Source organism: Ambystoma mexicanum, chromosome 3q (genome assembly GCF_040938575.1).
Source record: "Ambystoma mexicanum isolate Mex_15411 chromosome 3q, UKY_AmexF1_1, whole genome shotgun sequence".
NCBI lineage: Eukaryota > Metazoa > Chordata > Amphibia > Caudata > Ambystomatidae > Ambystoma > Ambystoma mexicanum.
The window spans coordinates 1,016,480,725-1,016,500,311 of record NC_090926.1 but is presented as its reverse complement, the minus strand read 5'-3'; the positions used below and the strand labels follow the sequence as shown (position 1 = coordinate 1,016,500,311).

Below are 19,587 nucleotides of genomic sequence, written 5' to 3'. Positions count from 1 at the left end.
CCAGTTTCGGGCAGGGCTGTCTCAGTCATTGTGTTTCATACTAGAAACCAGACATCCGCAACAAGAAGTGCATATTGGTCACAAACTCCATTCACCCAGGTCCCACCCACAGGGTGTACCCACAGCATAGTCATTGGGAAGGCTCCAGCCAGTCTGGCCTGGACTACACTACAATACCATATATGGAATTTCCACCCAACAGCCAGTCAGGTGGAAGGGACAGAGTCAGGGCTTACCAGGTGTTTGGGAAAACAAGGTAATAGGCAATAGAAAGCAAGAGGCCACAGGGACCATCTTGTTTCCTATCAGGAATCAACTGATTCCAATGGCAGGGCCTGGGTATCCCAAAATGGAGGATACTCGGAGCACCTGTCAAATTCAGCATGGAGCTGCCACCAGCCGATACCCTGCTCTGTGGGCCACACACAGGTGCCCAAAACATAACTAAGGGCACAGGGTTGCACCGCACCCCATGGGTGCCATAAGAGTATTCCATGGGTCTGTACACCAAACCAAAAATAGGAAGAGTTGCACTGCCAGGAGTCCCTCATGGACTCCTGGGCAAAGAACAATACAGAACAGAAATGACAGGGGGCCCTGTCTCTCCAATGCATTTCCAGCATCACACTTCCCTTACTCTGTGCTCATGTTTTGGGGGAAACCGATCAGACCCTGGTGCTGTTAGTACTCGGATACTTTCTCCATAATGGGGTCTGGCATGGATTCACATGCTCATGAATATTCCCTGTTGTCAGGCTGGGAATCCTCGGTGAAGAAAAAATCAGTTTGTTTCATTTCTGAACTGTCTTTCTCCTAACAACCAATCAATGGTCTCTGTGTCATACTGCCCCCAGCCAATGACTGCCCTCCACCTAGGCCCCTCCTCTGGCAGCCATCTGCAGATTTTTACTGCACGTTAGGTGCTTTTTCTTAGAGCTTACTCTATTTTTCCAGTTATTCGAGCCTCAAACTCCATCGATCATCATCCGACTAACGGGAACCTGTTTTTCTGAACTTTCTATGGCCCTCGAGGGCGATTTATCATCGAGTTCCCTTCTTGGAGGATTCCAAAGGATTGTTTGAGGCCTACTCCACATGGACATGGCTGAAGATAAAGGAGACTCAACGCCTCTGTTCAGGATCTGCCGTGGATGTGGACTACGGAACCTTTTCCTGGATGATGGGCACTCCCTGTGCCTTTACTGCCTACATTCCGACCAAACGCACGTGGAGGCATGTTCTGCAAAGAAATGGTGCCTCGCTCCATGAAGGACCGTTGCAGGCGACTCTCCGAGTGGCTCCAGGCGAAGATCCCGGTGCAGCAAGCCTCACCCAGCAAGAGGAAATCTGAGCGGTCTTCTAAGACCTTTGAGGGTGCTCTGGCGATGGGGGCCCAACATAAGGCAAAGCATTTCGAGCCTGCGGGCACCGGTAGTGCCGTTGGGATGGGCTCCTCGGCGGCCAGGTCGGGAAAGGCATCTCTGGCACCCTCGACCACGAGCCAACGCTCCGGGTCATGGAAGAAGAGGGCGTCGGTCCATCCGGGTAAACGTATGGAGAAGTCCCAGTCGACTCCGACTGAGAAAGCCAAGGGGAAGCAGGGCACTGACCCTCCCCCCACGGTGAAGGCCTCAAGCGCGCCCAAAGTCGTGAAGGCCCAGGTTGACCAGACACAATCTTCCCCTTGAAAAAGTGGTGGCGTCCCTTGCGAAGGCAGTGGATGCGGATTCGAAGGAGGCTGCTCCTAAAACAAGAGTTTACCTGCCTGCTCTGAGGTTTTAGTCTATTCTACCCATTGAAAAGACCGGTGAAGACGATGCCGATCATCTCCCCTAGACCGTCCCTCCTGATCGAGCAGAAGGGGGGGCGGTAGTCCTGCAGGGCTCGGACATCTCCGAGGAAGAGCTTTCTGGTCTGAAAGCCGTACTGGATAAGAAGTTTGTTGAAGCCGGGTCCTATGGGAAGGACCCCAGTGTTAGGCAGAATTCTATGCAGTACCCTTTGGGAACACTACACACAATTAAGACTAAAAGTGACAGTACAATTTCACCTTTGGTACAAGCCTGTACTACATAGTTATAGTGGTAGCAGTAGCGGAGCAGCCAGACTTATCTCAAGAGTAAGTGAGCAGTACAAATAGTTACACAAAGGACAGCAATTACTATGATTCAGGCAAACACTGACTCAAGGTTTCTAAGTAAAATAATATATATTCATTTACTCAACAGTTGTATAACATTTCACTTTTCTAAGCAAGATCAAAATCACAATCATAAATACACCACACCACTTCCCTTAAATTCCAGACAAGTTAGGCTCACAAAATGAAGTGGGAGTAAAATGGCACTCCAGCAATTTAAAAGGGAGGGCAAGATAAAGTTATTAGAAATTAGGCAAAACCGACAGGTAAGTACTCTGAGCAATTGAACAAGAGAGACTACAGTGAGGAGATCAGCTAGAAAAGTATAAGGGCCAAAGTCAATGGGTCAAAAGTCTTTTGCTCAAGATCACACAGTTCAGGGTAGTTCGCAGTAAAGTTTGTGGCACAGATTCCGGACGAGGTTGGTTGGCAGAAAAGTTAGTTCAAAGAGAAGAGAAGGACAAGCCCTCGGATTGGAGAAAGATTTCAAACACTTTCACCGTGGCTGAGCGAAACGCACAACCGGATTTGCACAGTACCTTAAAAAGGAGAGGGGGCTGTAGCTGAGACAGACATTCCTGGTAGTTCCTGCAGGGTCATGGTTCCTGAAGCGACTGTCGAACTGATCAGAAGTAGGAAGACTGGAGGGTCCTGCACTACCCAGGGAAGAAACCAGCAGCAGCGCCAAATAAAGAATAAAAGGAGCGCTCCTTAAAACCCAAACAGGGTCCGACCTTCCTGGCTAACCGGCCCACTGTAGCTCTGTACAGCGAATTCTATCAGAGGAGGGGTCCTGGCTTGTAGTTTGGGCGAACTGGTTGGGTCCACCAGTTCAAGGGAAGAAGTTTCCTGGAGGATCTTCTCTGTCGTCGGATTTGGAGATTCGGACCTGCAGCAGGGCTTCACCGTGCGGTTCAGTCGTTGTAGGAGTCCTCTTCTTCCTCGTTGGTTCTTTTGTTCCAGTGGCTGCTCTGCTCTTCCAGTCCCAGATACCTGCTTTTTATGCAGTTTTCCCCCATTCATACAGCCTGGCTGTCAATCACACAGCATGGTGGCTAGCCTGGTAAGGCCAGTCCCCTTAGCCAATCAGTCAGGAGTGCGACTTGGGTTACCAAGGAAACCCATGGCAGGGGTCAGAAGATCCCTCCCTCACATCCTGCCTACCTAGACTATCAGGCGCCTTAAGTAGGGCTTCTGTACCCACGAAAAGACAGCGAACAAAGGAGTCCTCCCCGGTTTGGCGCGCAGAGAAAAAGACGAGAAGGACTTTAACAAAAAGAAATGGCAACTAAACGCAGCCGGAACCAAAATAAAATGTATTTGGCCAAGCGGGTTTATGTTCGAGGCTAATATAATAGCCTGATACATTACCACGTTTATCTAAGATAATCGCGGTAGAAAAGTTAGGGTAGATACCACTGCCACCAGCCAAGTCTTAATGCTAATGGAGCGAAACAAGGCTCCAAGAGGCACAGACAAAAGGGATAAGAATTAATCCTTTCCAATACTCCATGTAAGATGGGGTGTACGGCGTCTGTGGTTTAAAGTGACTACATAAAGTTAATGGCAACTGTACCTGTTTCTGGGGACAGTAGTCAGCCCCAGAAAAATGGAGTCAGGGGGGGGGAAGTCTCAGACGACCCTGTGTCACTGCACTGAAGGTGCTGTGTAACACACAAAAAGTGGTGCACATGGAGTAGGTGAGGCTCCAGTGCCCAAGATCACTCGGAGTAGAAACACTTATAGCAAAACACATGTAAGAGTGGGGAAAAAAAGCTCACACTCTTACCAGGTGAAAAAAATAAATCCTAGAAATCCAGCAAAGCTGCTGGGGGACTCTTTAGGTAAGGGAAATCAACCATTTATGAGAATTCTCCTTAACACCCAGTGAGGCGGATGTGGCAAGCAGCAAGGGAACCGACGAGGAGCAGCAGGGCGGTGAGGAGCCGGAGGACATCACGCCATTGCCATCTCTCCCATTGCAGCCACCACAGCAACCGCCACCACCGCCAGTGGATGTGTCAGCAGACATCCTACAGGCACTGCACACCTTGTGCTCAGAGATCCAGACAAGGATGCCTCTGTCACCGGCGGGAGAGCCTGTGGCACCTGGGCCATCAGGGGGAACCCCCTGTCAAGAGAAAGAGCGTCCATCTTCCACCTCATTGTCATCCTTCGCCGCCATCCCCTCCTCTGAGGGACAATACGGAGCCGGATACGGCAACGACAGGTACGGACGACAGAGTGGACCTCGATTCGCCAGTGCCCAGGGCCTCACCGCCCGATGAGATTGGCTCTTTCATGATCGCTAGGGCTTTGGTAATGTTCCAGCTGGCCTCCGAGGAGGAGGGCTTCCTGTAACAGCGTCAGGAGGCCAAGAGAAAGACCGTGCTTTCGATCCCTCTATTGGATGATATTTGGGACATGGGACTGTCCTTTTGAAGAACCCGTCCTCGGCCCCGGCGAAGAGGCACCGGTACGAGAAGTGCAGAGTGCCGGACTCTGCACCCAAGTGTCTCAGATCCAAGCATCTCCAGACTTGATGGTCTCTGCAGCGACGAAGAAGTCTTCCGGATCTTCAGTGTCAACGTCCCCTTCCCCCCTGGACGGCGAGGGAAAGAAGCTGGATGCCATGGGACGACGGGTCATCTCGTTGGCTGCAACGACGCTTAAGGCGGCCAATGCCTTGGCCATCGTGGCCCGTTATGACCGGGAGCTGTGGTTCAAGATCGCTCCCCTCTTCGACTTCCTTCCGACGACAAGAGAGCAGAAGCGCTGGAGATCCTGCTGGAAGGCGAGGTGGCATCAGACCATGCCATCACAGTGGCCACGGACAACGCCGACACGGGAATCTGTCAGATGGGCAACAGCGTTTGCCTTCATCGGTGGGGTTGGTTGAGGGCCACTAGCTTCTGCCAGGATGTACAGTCGAGGGTGTGTAACATGCCCTTCGACAGGGACAACTTATATGGCAAGACTGTGGACGAGTCTCTTCTGGCCATCATGGCGGATTACCAAGACGGCTCAGATGTTGGGCACGCTCCAGCACCGACGCCCGTCCTTCCGGACCTCCGGAGGAAAGTCCCAGGGGTACTCCAAAGGTTTCGGTGGTGGCTCATCATCCTATCGTCAACCGTCCCGCTCTTCGGCTCAGGAAGCCTACAGGGGCTGCAGCAAGTCCAGAGGAGGTCACTGTCGTCGCCAAGGTCCCCAGGGTGGTGCCCCCACGGCGAAGCAGGATTGAACCAGCCTTGAGGTTGGGCCCCCACCGGCGCACCACGGTGGGAGGCCGGCTGGCGATCTTTGTCAGCATGTGGAAGTCCATCTCCACCGACCATTGGGTGCTGGACACCCTGGCCCACGGGCACACCCTTGTATTTCAACAGAAGTGTCAGCGCATTCCACTGGTGGCCAGGAAGGATAACCACGTCCCTCAACTTCTTCTGGAGGTACGGGCCATGGTGAAGAAGGGCGGGATAGAACTTGTCCCAAAAAGGCTCCGGCGCTCCGGAGTGTATTCACGGTACTTCCTCGTCAGAAAGAAGACGGGCGGCTGGAGACCAATACTGGACCTCCGCTGCCTCAAAAAGTACATCAGGTCCCATAAGTTTTGGATGGTCACCCTTCAGCACGTGCTGGGACAACTGGAAGAAGGAGATTTCCTATTGTCGCTGGACCTGGAGGATGCCTATTTCCACATCCCCATTCACAAGGGGCACCGCAAGTTTCTGCGCTTCGTGTTCCAAGGGCAGCATTACCAATTCAAGGTCCTCCCCTTCGGATTGAAGTCGGCACCAAGGGTTTTCACCAAGTATCTGGCACCAGTGGCGGCGCGTTTGCGCCTGCAGGGCTTCACGTCTACCCCTACCTGGACGATTGGCTCATCCGAGCGAAGTCGAGAGAGACCGCCATCAAGCACATAGCGGGGACCATCTGGCTACTCATGGAACTGGGGTTCCTGATAAACTTTGCAAAGTCCTGCTTGGTGCCATCGCAGGACATGCTGCTTCTGGGGTCCCGGCTCAACACTGTGTTGTGCCTGGCATCCCCGTCGGAGGAGAGAATAGCGGCAATCCTGGGCAAGGTACAACGGCTGTTGACCCTGAGGATTGTAAGGGTGAGGTCCCTCCTTGGCATGATGTCTTTGTACGTATACCTCGTGTGCCTGTGCAGGCTGCGTTGGATCCAGATATCGGGAAGCTTTGCGGACGAGATCGCCCTTGACGAGAGTTTCCATCGAGCGATTCGGTGGTGGGGTGCCTCTGTCGGCAGGCGCGGATTTCCAGACCCCCCCCCTCATCATGAGATGGTCACGACGGATGCATCACTGGAGGGATGAGGAGCACACCCAGTCGTCTCCATGCAAGAGGCCTGTGGCTACAGGAGGAGAAGTCGTTGCACATCAACGTTCTGGAGCTACGGGCCGTGTTTTGGGCCCTCAAGTCTTTACTTCTGTCCCTCAAGGGCAAGGTGGTGCGGATCTTCAAAGACACCACCACCACAATGTTTTACATCCAGAAGCAGGGTTGCACCAGATCCCCGGCGCTCTCCAAAGAAGCACAGGACCTATGGCAATGGGCCGTCACCCAGAAGAGGTTCCTTGTCCCATTTCACCTGGCAGGAGTGAAGAACACAGTTGCCGACTCTCTTAGCAGGGAGCTGCACTCGTGCCACGAGTGGGAGCTTCGGCAGGACCAAGTGCATCTTCTATTTTCCGACGATGAGGCAATCCCCAGATCGATCTGTTTGCGATGTCGACAAACACCAAGTGCTGGAGGTTCGCCCGCAGGTTTCCCCCGCCGGGGAGCTTGGGAGTTGCATTCTCCTTCCCATGGGACGGCCTGTTCCTCTCTGCCTTTCCCCCGTTGCCGTTGCTTTTGCGACTCATCAATCAACTCAGAGGTCCCGGTGCAGGATAATCCTCGTTGCACCGGCGTGGCCGAGGCAGAAATGGTACCTGGACCTTGTGGGCATGTCAGCGTCCCCCACAACCCCCCCAGTCAAGCTTCTGGCGGACACAGATCTTCTCCCCAGGGAAGGGGGAGCGATTCTGCACCACGAAGCAGTCTCGCTGAACTTGCAGGCCTGGCTCCTGCAGCGTCAGAGTATGGTGGATACAATCTCCCAGCGGAGTGCAAGGAAGTGCTTGCCAGGGCTACGTCTACACTGAAATGCTATGGACATAAGTGGAAAAGGTTCGCCGTCTGGTGCCATGCACAGAAACTCTACCCTCTGCGGATTACAGCTCTGCATGTGCTGCCGTACTTACTGTCGCTGGCCAAGGCAGGGTTGGCCCATTCTTCCATCAAACTGCATCTGGCAGCTATCTCTTGCTACACCAGAACTCCGGGGCGGTCGTCGTTATGGTCCCACCGCCTGGTCAAGGATTTCATAAAAGGACTTTTCCGTTAGTTCCCGCTGGTGAAGGCTCTGGCCTTGGCGTGTGAGCTCAATGTGGTGATGACTATGCTCATGGATCCCCCATTCGAGCCTATGCATTCGGCACGGCTGAAGTTTATATTGTGGAAAACAGCGTTTCTTGTGGCCATCACCTCTGCACGTCAAGTGGGAGAGATCCAGGCCCCCTCTTTTTTAAACCACCATACTTGACATTCCTCGAGACAAGGGTGGTGCTACGGACGCACCCCTCCTTCATGCCCAAGGTTCCCTCAGTCAGACTTCCATCTCAACAAGCCCTTGGGGTTGCCTGTTTTCTTCCCGTCGCCGGCTGAGAGGACTTTGCACTTGCTGGATGTGGCTAGAGCGCTGAAGTTCTACTTGGACCACACAAAGTGTTTTCGGAAGACATCACAGCTGTTTGTGAACTTTGGCCCTGTGAACCAAGGGAAGGCCCTCGCCAAGGCTTCCATTTCCAGGTGACTCTCCGGCTGCATCACCCATTGTCACTGGTTGGCAAACCGGCCGTTGCCTGGCCGTCTGAGAGCCCATTCGACAAGAGTGATCGCTGCAACTACGGCGTTCCTGTCTAGTGTGCCCGTGCTGGGCATCTGCAGGGCTGCTACACCTTAACGAAATTCTACAGCGTCGACCGGGATTCCAGGGAGGAGTCCAGAGTCAGCCAAGCAGTGCTGCACAACCTGTTTGCTTGAAGGTGAGACTGGTGAGGAGGTAAGAGATGCTTAATGTTGAGCCTTGCCACCTCCCATGGTTGTGCATGTGTGTAATGCTCTGTATTCTTCATGAGCATGTGAATCCATGCCAGACCCCATGCTGGAGAAGGAACAAGTAACTTACCTGTAACTGTTGTTCTCCAGCATGGGTCTGGCATGGATTCACGTGCGAACCCTCCCGCCTACACCTCTGCAGCTCTTCTCTTGGTCCTACTGCCACTCTATGCACTACCAAATCTGAAGATGGCTGCAAAGGAGGGGCTTAGGTGGAGGGCAGTCATTGGCTGGAGTAGTATGACCCAGAGACCAGTGATTGATAGGAGAAAGACAGTTCAGAAATTAAACTGAAACTGATTTATTTTTTTCTACCGAGGATTCCCAGCCTGACGACGGGGAATATTCATGAGCATGTGAATCCATGCCAGACCCATGCTGGAGAACAACAGTTACAGGTAAGTAACTTGTTCCATGTCTCCCACAGTGAGTTTCTTGTACAAGGGGGACAAGGCCAGTGGGTGTTGGCATCCTGCAGGGCCTCCTCCATACCGAAAACCTGTTCCTGGACTTGGCCACTCCCCCTCCAGCATATTGCCAGCTACCGAGCCCACCTGGGTCGAAGCCCTCCAGGTGACAAGGGCGCAGGTGTTGGCATCCTGCAGGGTGTTCGTGGGCTGTTGGGTGGGGGGGGGGGGAGTGCTGCCTCCCACACACCCTGCTTAACCACCTTGCACACACTGGAAACAAGGAGGCAGCAGTCTGAATCAAGCCGCTGCATGGAAGCTGCTTCGGACTCCAAAGGAGGTAATCAAGGAGGCAATCCCTTTTCTGCGTTCTTTCTGTTCCTCTGCTCCTCTGTGCACTCCTAAAAGAATGCCCAAATGTGTGGATGTGTTGTAAAGTTTGGATTTGTTGTATTGCACATGGACCATAGGATGCAATCCTGATTAAGCCTGAGTTTGAACCGAGCACCAAAATTACCAGGCGTTATTTACAAATTGAAGTTTGGGGGCACCTGCATGGTCTGCGCGATCTTCTGAAAAGTGTTGTTGGGTTGTTTCCGCCCAGTCATTTCTGTGAATATTCTATGGGGGCTCATCATGCCTGAGCTTCTTGGCAAAGACACCGGGGAGATCCCTACCCCTAAACCCCCTTCTATGGCCCTGAGCTCAGCCTGGGCCCTGTATTAGTGGCCAAGAGGAAAATCGGGCAACTGAAGAGGAATCTGAACGTGGGATCCAAAGTTGTCCAGGCATCACATGGCGTGCCAGGAATCCCTCATGAGGTCTCAGCACCCACAGCCTTCGGGGATGCTCACTTGCTGATCAGAGATCCGCCAATTTCTGGACAGTCCAGGGGTATGAGTCACTCCCTCCCCCCATACTTGCAAGGATTTCATGAGCGTGGCTGCTGCACTTTGCAAGTCCCAGCCGAACACTCCTACTGCTGTGGCAAACGTGGTCTGCTTAACCCCCACGAGAGAGGGGCATCTTGCCCCCGTCTGCCCTCCTGTGCAAACTGCACAGCCACAGCGAGGGCTCTGGAAGGGTCTTCTCCCCTACCCCCTCGGCCCCCCCGCAGGCCCCACATGGTCATGGGGAGTGAGGGCGAGCCCAAAGCTAACCCTGTATTTGCTCATCCGCCCTGTGTTTACCCCCCTTTTGACCAGCATGCTTTGGCTAGCCGTTATTCCATCACCTAATCCATCAGACACTTCTGCACTCGCGAGGAAAGAGGATGGCGGCATGTATTTTTCGGTTTGTTGGTGCAATTGCAACTTGGTCTTGGCAGAACGTCCCAGATTAAAACTTTGCTGCTGACCCTCACGGCGGTGGCAGCCAGCAGAACATCTGCAGGGGAATCTAGATATACAAACCGGGAGATAAAGGGGATGACGTACATAATGGAGCCGACCGTGACTCCCCCACTTTATGCCTTTCATTCTGACAAGGGTCCCTACCCACCCATGCCTAACACAAATCAAACACAGAGCCTAACCTCGTGATTGCAAAAAAGAACAAAGGGCCACATTCCAAGCTTCAGCATTCCCAATCCAGTGCCAAAGGAGCTCTCGCATCTCAGGACCTCAGTTAGGTTGGCACCCCTAAACTCTCATCCCTCCCCAGCCACATATTCTAGGCTGCTGGACACCAGAACTATCTTAATGCAAAGAGTTCCCAAACCATTTACAAGCCGTCCAGAACCAAGGGAGGCACTTCTTAATAAAAGCCTACACTGGTCGAGAACTATAGGGGGGATGTCTATTTGTGACCAAGGACCATATTGTTAATTGTGCTAGAATGTCCAAATTCGAGGAAGACAACACTGTTGAACTAAAACTCTGTGACAATGAAGTGGCCACGGACAAAAGGGTTAAAAGGTTCTCCCTCAACCATCAACTACCAAAACAGGGTTTTGCTTAAATCTGTATTATCAGTTAAGGGACGCTGCAGGCTTCAGGCCCCTTGAGATCACTCTGCCAATACTGTTATCTAATCTGGCTGTCTCTAATGTTGGATATTTTTTGTATTGCAAATTTGTGATTGCTGTGTATACTTTCATGGCTATTTCGCTGCATAAAGTTATGTTGATTGATTTTAAAAGCTGCTCACATCACCATAAAGTGAAGTGCTGTTAGGATACTTGTATCCTTATATCTTTTTCTTCTGTAATCTAGTGGTTATAAATGCAATATACCCAAAATGGGCTGTTGGCAGGGGATATTTTTGACTTTCTACTTGTGCACCTTACTGCATAATGCCAGAAAGAGTAACATACACTCAGAAATAGCCATGCAATGGGATTCTCACCTGTCCTTTGGCCATGTTATCCTTTGAGCTTCTTCTTGTAATCTTGGGTCCTGAATTTCCATATATGGAAAGCCCTTTGTGGCCAAAGCCACTGCTGTAGCGGTCTCTGTGTGGCTGGATTTGAGGGCTGGGATGGCCAGCTCCCAGTCCACATTTGTGTCCCTGAGTGTCTGTTGCTGGGCAGATTGTTTGGCCAATGGCTATCCATGATTTGGTAGCCACTGGCCATTTGAATGGTGCAGGTCCTTACTAATGGTGGACTTGGTGGCGACTGCAGTCCAAATACTGGATAAAAGGACTCCTGCAGCCATTCAAGAGATCATAGTTGGAACCAAGACCCCTACAAACAAGTGCAACCCCCTGAAGACCGAGGACGACAGTTGCAGCAGGACAGCATCAACTCCAGTGCAGTCCTGGTGGAGCCCTGCTCCTCTGTCCTGATCTCAAGACTGCCCTCGTCAGTGTTTAGACCCCCGGACTGGGAGGGACAACCCGTCTCGACAACTGCTCGAATATCCGTGTCTGCTTAGCTTTCTTTCAGAAATGTCCCTGGACCACCCAGTGGACAGACTAGCTCTCTCCTGGGCTGCCTCACTGCAGTCATCGCTGTACCAAGGTCATCCTTGGAACTTTGAGGACCTTCAGCCTTTGCTACAAGACATCTGCACCTGCATTTTCAGTCTTCTAGTCTCAGCCGAATGACGTCCAGGACCTGCTCCTTTGTGCATCCACTAAGAGTGCCTGTGTCTGCCTGATCATGGTGGCTCCTGTTGAATCCCATCTTCTTTACTCCCTGGAGGTCTCCTGATGTCACCTTCTCCACAGAAGTCTTATTTTGTCGCAGAAGAGATCTACCAGATGTCCCTGAAATTGTAATAGAGGTACTGCGACTGATAAAACCAAAATCCTGCATCATCTTGACCCATGACACTAGGGCCTCCCTCATTCGGACCAAGAACAGATGTACGTGTCCTCAATGGAATCCAGAATCCTTGAAGTAGGGTCAGGTTAAGTACCTGTTTTGCTCCTCCCTCAGACCCTGTTAAGGATGGATTTCTAAACTCAGAAGTTTAGGAGGCCACCCTCGGTTCAGTGAAACAGTGGAACCTTCTGGACAAGCCAGACCAATCTAAGTAGCTTGGCAGGCGGTCAAGACTAAGTCTCAGGAGGGGTGAGTGATCAGAAGCCTACAATGAGCACACAAAGTAACAAACTACAAATTACTCTTAGACAAGTGTATATGAAAAATATCTATACATTTGTCGGCTGGACCAAATAGACGCAAGTAACTTTAGCAGTGAATAAAAACATTTTTGTGCGTAAATACTAACGCTTGTGCACATTAGGGAAAAAGTGGGTGGTCTTGTAGGGACTGTAGCAAGTCAGGAAGGGGCTTTAGGTGATGAAGAATTGGTTCCCACTGTTTGAGTAGGCCGTGCCCTTGGTGGCAAAGCAGTATTGAAAAGCGGGGGAATAGCTAGGGAGCGCAGACAAACCCAGCCAAGTTCGAGTACCTTTATGGGATACTTGTGCGTAAAAACAATTGGCTGTGCCAGGGGACCACCGGTAAGTTATGTAAGTACTGACTGACCAAACTTTGCCAGGTCACTCGTAGGTTTGAGTCCTGCAGTTTTGCTGGTCAGCAGCTGATGAGGAGAACGATTGTGTGTGACGGGACAGTTGCTTTTTCTCTACTTCTGAAGGAGGGTTGAAGAAAATTCTGGTGCAGCGAGCTTCAGAGCACAGGAGAGCAGAACATCAAGGGGTCTATAGCGATCGTCACCAACCAGTAGTGGCGCAGGAATCACAAGTGCAGACAGCGTTACACACTCTTCTAATTCGGGACCCATGCGGGAGATGGAACGGGACCACAAGCAAGCAATGTCCCAAGTCTCGGGTTCACACTCGGTATGGCGGCGGATCTGCGGGGTTTCCTGAGGTAGAGCTGGACAGTTCACTGGATGGCCCAGGAACACTTCCGAAGGGGCTAGTTTGGTGGGCAAACAGAGTAAGCCGAGAGTAGATCTACCCACTACTCCAAAGGGTTGATGCACCTTCGCAGGACTTCTGGTTTGATGAGGAAAGCAGGGCTCTGATGGGACAGCAGAGGGCGAAGGGTGGCAAAACCTTCCAAAGCGTCTTCAGCAGTACCACAAGTCCCTTTCTTTGTGAACGAGACTTGGCTCCTTCTGTAGTTTGGTGAGAACACAGATGGTCGACCTAGTATGGCTGTAGAGCCCCTTCCCTTATCCAACATCAGCTTTGCGCCAAAATAGAGGACTCCCAATAGAAGATCTGCTTTCTTGCAGGCATCCCAGACGTGGACCAATCATGGCCCACAGTGGTCTGTCATTCGGCACTCCAGACATCCTGGCACCAGTAGTGTGGATTTGGACCAAACAGTCCCAACCCACTTCCTGGGCGCACACACGTGACATGCAGGAGCCGCGAAAGAGCTAGTTTTTGAAGGGAGGCTGCCTGCCCAAATAAGGACAGCCCGGGTTATTCGACCTGGTTGTAGTCTTGAGCCTGCGCTAACCTTACGCTAAAAAAACCCGAACCTAAACCCGTCAACTCCACTACAACCAACAATAGAGCGCTCAGCACAGCTACCACCCCCACCCCTGCCAAAGCCAAAACCCTACCTATAAAAGGTGCCCTCATCAACGCACGCTCCATGATTGCCCATGCCACGGACATCGCTGATCTCATTTTAGCTGAAGATCTAGACTTCCTAGCCATAACAGAGTCCTGGCTTCATGCAGCCGCAGGCCCAGCCCTTTCGCTAGCCATCCCCACTGACTACACCATCATCCGAGCGGACAGAACTGAAGCTAAAGGCGGTGGTTTGGCCATCATTGCCAAGACCCACCTTAACATCAGACTCAACTCCGCCACACACCTCCCATCATGTGAATCACTTACAGCCAAACTACCCATCGCTAACTCCCAAACAATATCCATTCACTTACTATACAGACCGCCCGGACCCCCGGGATCTTTCGAGGAAGACCTCAATGCCATCCTTACCGACAACCTAAAAAACTCCTCACAATGCCTTCTCTTAGGAGACTTCAATTTAGGCTACAAAGACCCCAAAGACAATCAAGCCACTCTCATCAGTAACACCCTGTCTGAACTAGGCTTCACACAAAAAGTAACCAGCCCCACCCATAACAAAGGAAGAACCCTTGATTGGATAGCAGACTATAACTGTGCCGTATCGATCACTAACAACACTCCCCAATCCTGGACCGACCACCACCTCCTCTCCTTCTCACTTGAGGCCTCAAGCCCTACAACCAACATGGCACTAGCCCCAGCCATCCACACGAGAAGCAAAAAAAATATTACAGTAGAAAAACTGATCCCACTCATTCTTCCTACACTAAGCCAACTCCAAGACTCTAATCCCTATGACCTCGTAGAAGGCTATAACAACACCATGCGCATAGCCTTAGACGCCATTGCACCATTGAAACTTAGAAAATCCAAACCAAAAAAGCACCTCAACCAATGGTTCTCCAGCCATCTTAAAACCCTTAGTTTGGAAAAGAGTAAACTGGAACAAGTCTGGAGACAATCTCCGACTGACCACAACAAACTATTGCTTAACAAAATAACGGCCAACTATAAAAAAGAAATCATAGCGGCCAAACAAGAATCCTATAACCAGAGAATCTCCCAATCCAACTCCAGCTCCAGAGAATTATTTACTATCCTGAAAGAATTGGAAACCCCGGTAACAATGCCAGATACTTGCGTTAAAAACAAACAATGGTGCACCAGTGTCCAAAATGCACTAAACAACAAAGTCACTGGCCTTCAAACAAAAATTAAAAATAAGAAGGACTCCCTCACCAATCTTACCAACCCCATCAACGCCCACTCGAGCCCTCCACCCTCACTCCACACACCTAACACTGCTCGCTTCAGCTTTTCCAAAGTCTCTTCCCTCGAAGTAGAAAATATAATTCTTGGCCTTAAACCCTCCAACTGCAAAGGTGACCTCTGCCCCCACAAATCATTAAAGACGCGGCACGAGACCTCTCGCCATTCATCACCAGACTCATCAATGCCTCTTTTTCCTCAGGAACAGTCCCCAGTAACCTTAAAGAGTCCTGGGTCCTCCCTCTCCTCAAAAAACCCTCCCTTGACCCGTCCATCCCAACCAACTACAGACCGATTACCACCGTCCCATTCCTGCTCAAGATACTAGACAAGACAGCATACCAACAAATTCAAAAGTATCTTGAAACAAACCACCTTCTAGGAATAAGACAATCCGGCTTCAGACCCCAACATGGAACTGAAACAGCCCTGATAGATCTGAAAGCCCAAATAGACGTCCTTAGAGATAACGGGAAAACTGCATTACTACTCCTGCTAGACCTCTCTGCGCGGTTTGACCTAGTTGACCATAAAATCCTATGTAATCATTTAGACTCAGCTGCCCACTTTTCACAAGAAGCCATCAGTTGGATTGAGTCATTCCTCAACAACAGATCCATGCGAGTCTTTTCCTCTGCCGCCGCCGAACCCATCCCCATTACATGTGGAGTCCCACAGGGCTCGTGCGTCTCCCCCACTCTGTACAACGTGTTCACAAAGCCCCTGTTTGATGATCTAGATGGCCTGGGTATCACCTACACTAACTACGCCGATGATACACAGATCCTCATCCCGTTGACGGGAGATTACAACCAGGATTTGGCCTTGGTGAACAGGGTGTATCTCATCATCCAGGCATGGATGGCTTCGCACAGTCTATGCCTGAATGATGACAAAACTGAACTCATCATCCTTGGTTCCACGTCCAACCTAAGCAAACTCGACCACAATTATGCCAACTTCATCATAGATGGGAACCTAATCAAGGTTTCGAAAGAAGTAAAAACCCTAGGAATATACCTCGACTCCTCCCTAACCTTCCACAAACAGGTTAGCTCGATGGCATCCTCTACGGCCTACACATGTAAGCTCATAAGAGCAGCCAAACCCTTCCTCTCCACCCACAGCTGCACTACACTAGCCAGAGCATTGGTATTATCCAAACTGGACTATTGTAACGCCCTCTACATAGGAGCCACCAAACAAATCACCAACAAAATTCAGACGCTACAAAACAACGCCCTTAGGGCAGCACTCAATATTCCCAGGAGGGAACACATTTCCAATATCAGGAAATCCCATAACTGGCTCAGCACAACAGACAAAATCCTGCTTAAAGTAGCATCGCTCACCCACAAATGCCTGAATAATGCTGCCCCACGCTATCTGGCAGACAGAATATGCAAACACACCCCCATCAGACCCACCAGAACCTCCAATGCTAATCTGCTCACCGTCCCCAGGTTTAAACGCACTAAAATGGGTGGCAACAGCTTCCAGGTGAAAGCACCTCAACACTGGAACTCCCTACCACCATCGCTCAGAACTCCCCAACCTTACTCACTTTTTAGACGCAACTACATCCATTGGTTAAAGAACACGAACCACTAACACCTCTAACACCACACGGCTGCTCTCCGCGTTGCATGCTTTAAGAGAATCTGTAAATTTGTAATACTAAACTTGTATATATTTGTAATTCTTTAAATACATCTACTGCATTCTCTCCTGCCAAACTGTACACATGTTCCTTCATCGTCACACTGTAATTATGTAATGTAAAGTATAATTATGTAATGTAAAGTATAAGCATCCTGTAACCAAGCTTTGAATCACCTTGCTGCTCATGCGCCCTCATACCCTCGGGTCTGGTGCGCAATACAAATGAATAAACAAACTGAAACTGAAATTAAACACGGTTTAACTCAGTAAAAAGAAGTAAAACATTATGAAAAGTAGCTGCTGCCACCAGTTGGTACCAGGCAGACTCATACATTCAACACCAAATCCTTTGACGGTGTCTAGGACCATAAAACTGAGACCCAAGTGCACTGTACTGTAAGGTACATTGTGCACTGTTAAAAAGTTACCAATAATTGGCAACATAGTCAAAGACTAAGGTAAACATAGTTTCCCATTACTGACAGCATGAAGGATGTGTCAGTTTCCCCATAACAAGTGAGCAAAAGCCCAGGGGAGTTCATCTGAAGGCAGGGCTCCACTGGAAAAAGTCAGGTTAGGATAGCCAAACAAAAGCCAAAAGTTGGGGGGGGGCATAAATGGAGGCAAAATTGCACAAGAATTGACTCTTTCCTAACACACCCCCATAGGTTTACATGGGCATACAGTCCTGTCCCTATCTCTTTTTCCTGGCATAGAGTGGTGGTGTAGTGAAGCAGTTATTGCAATCTCCCTCTCCATCCCCCCGCCCTTCCACAGAAACAACAAAGCTGAGAAAGGACACATTTCAAACTGCACTTTGAAGTCTCCTGAAAATTCAGCTGTCATAAAGATTAAGATAATTGGCGCCACACAATTAGGAGCAAGATAGGGCCTAGCATGAAGGCATTAGCATGCACAAGTAGTGTGCTTTAAAATAGAGTAGATCAGGTGACAGAAAGGCATGTACAGAAGTAAGGGAACTCACTAAACAAGTAGATAAGAATATTGCAGGTAGATAAAGGATGCTGCATACCCATAGGATGGGATGACCTATGACAGGCATGCATCAGGAAATCGGTAGATAGTATGTGAATGAGTCCTGCAAGGATAAAACGTGACGAGCAGTACTATTTAAAATTGCACAAGCACAGTAGAGAATAAGGTCCTGTCGCTTTAAGAGTGCCTCACAGCAAGTACTCTACTGAAACAAAAAAGGTAATTCTGGAAAATCTGTAGTTTCTGGACAATGGCTGCCTCAAAGAAGGCCAAGGGCACTGATAAGGAGGGTTTTCATAAAGAAACAAGATATCAGTGACTCCGACAGTGGCTGTTCAACCATTGAGGTGAAGGAATTATAATAATGCAGCAGATTAATTTAAAGTCCATGGGACAAGGAGTTGCCTGCGAAATGTATTGGTAGCTGACCGATTAATGTCTGTGCAATCGGATAGGCGTAACGCACACGCACGGATGCAGAAAAATCACAAATGGAAGCCGCAACGAAAATATTAAACATGGTCAAAGCAGCATAACTCAAAACAAGTTATTCATAATTTGTCAAGGCAGGATGGCGCGTCTATTGGGGCAAGATAGGGGAAGCCTGAACTTGGCAATTGAGTGAGGGCAAACTCTTTGACACTCTTAGACATCATGGCAGAGATAACATGGGTTGTTTTATTTAAGAACTGAGAGACACACTTGGTCGGTTTATAGTCATAGTTTTGAATCAAAAGATTTGAAAAACAAAAGTTTCAAAACAAAAGTTTCAAGAAAAAAAAAGCTACGACATGCTATGTTTAACATGCAAAGTGCATTTCTTTCTAAACCAATCCGTCGACAATAGTCATGGATTGAAATGCACTTTTACATGTTAAAAATAGCATTTTAATGTTTTTTTTTGTTGGTAACGTTGAAACGTTAGATGGAGCTGTCCAGTGCTGTAATTTCAGCACTGGACAGCTCCATTTAACGTAACGTTTCAAGGTTTTAGTGTATATTAGGGGGTTCCCCTCAGCCCCCCAAACGCCACGACACCCTCCGACCCACCCAACCCTAACCCAAGTTTCGAAAGGCAAACGTTTGAATTTTTTTCAAACAAATTGTCATTCGAAAGAATGTCATTTCGAAAACATTTTTTAGAAAGTTTTCCTTTCGAAACTTTTGTATTCGGAAAAATGACTGGACACCGCTTGGTCTTCTCTCCCCATCCGCATCCATAATTCTTTATACCCCGGCAGTTCAAGGACAGTGTCGCTGCATGTTAACCGATAAGCTTATGTCCTTTTCCCTGCAGAAGCAATTAGTTTACCAATAATATTCAAGCATGATGATGTACCACATTTAATGGGATGTTTTATGGGTGGGATCTTAGATAAAGTTATCCAGTCATTATTGTGGGACATATAAAATTATATATGTAGTTTAGCAGAGGGAACCAATGACCAGGAGTGATAGGTTTACATAACTCAGTGATCATGATGACATCAGAAAGATTATATAAACTGCTGTTTCCTGTTGAAATGTTGGAGAGAAACTTGAGTGGTAAATTTCCTGTTCTTGTTTTTCCCTCACCTTTACATTGCTAATAAAGCTCTGTTACCCTGCATTTTGCATACCACAATCCCCTCTGTGCTGTCGCTTTTATTGGCAAATACCAAATAGAGGACTGTGCTGCTTTTGGGCCCCGGTTTCAGTGGTCTTGTCAAGTATACTCCCCTGGGCCTTCTCAATGGTGGTGGGATTGAGAGAGACACTTTGCTGAGCTTTTCTACACTTTTGGAACATTATTCACAGCCACTCACATTTCTAAATCCTGTCTCGGGGTTAGACTTGCTAAGAGTTGGGGAACTATTCTAGGTTTGCCCATAAGTGTTTTACCTCTGATCTGCCAAATTGAATACTCGCTCTCACTTTACTAACCACAGTTAATGAAAGACCTGCTTAGGCTGAGCTCTTT

The 19,587-nt window shown here is 49.5% G+C and overlaps 1 protein-coding gene across 3 annotated transcripts in view; it reads left to right on the top strand.

The window, feature by feature from the left end:
- The window catches only part of RNF213 (ring finger protein 213), a 3,248,263-nt gene that overhangs the window by 2,018,715 nt on the left and 1,209,961 nt on the right, over positions 1 to 19,587 (top strand). The gene's annotated exons all lie outside the window — the stretch shown is intronic.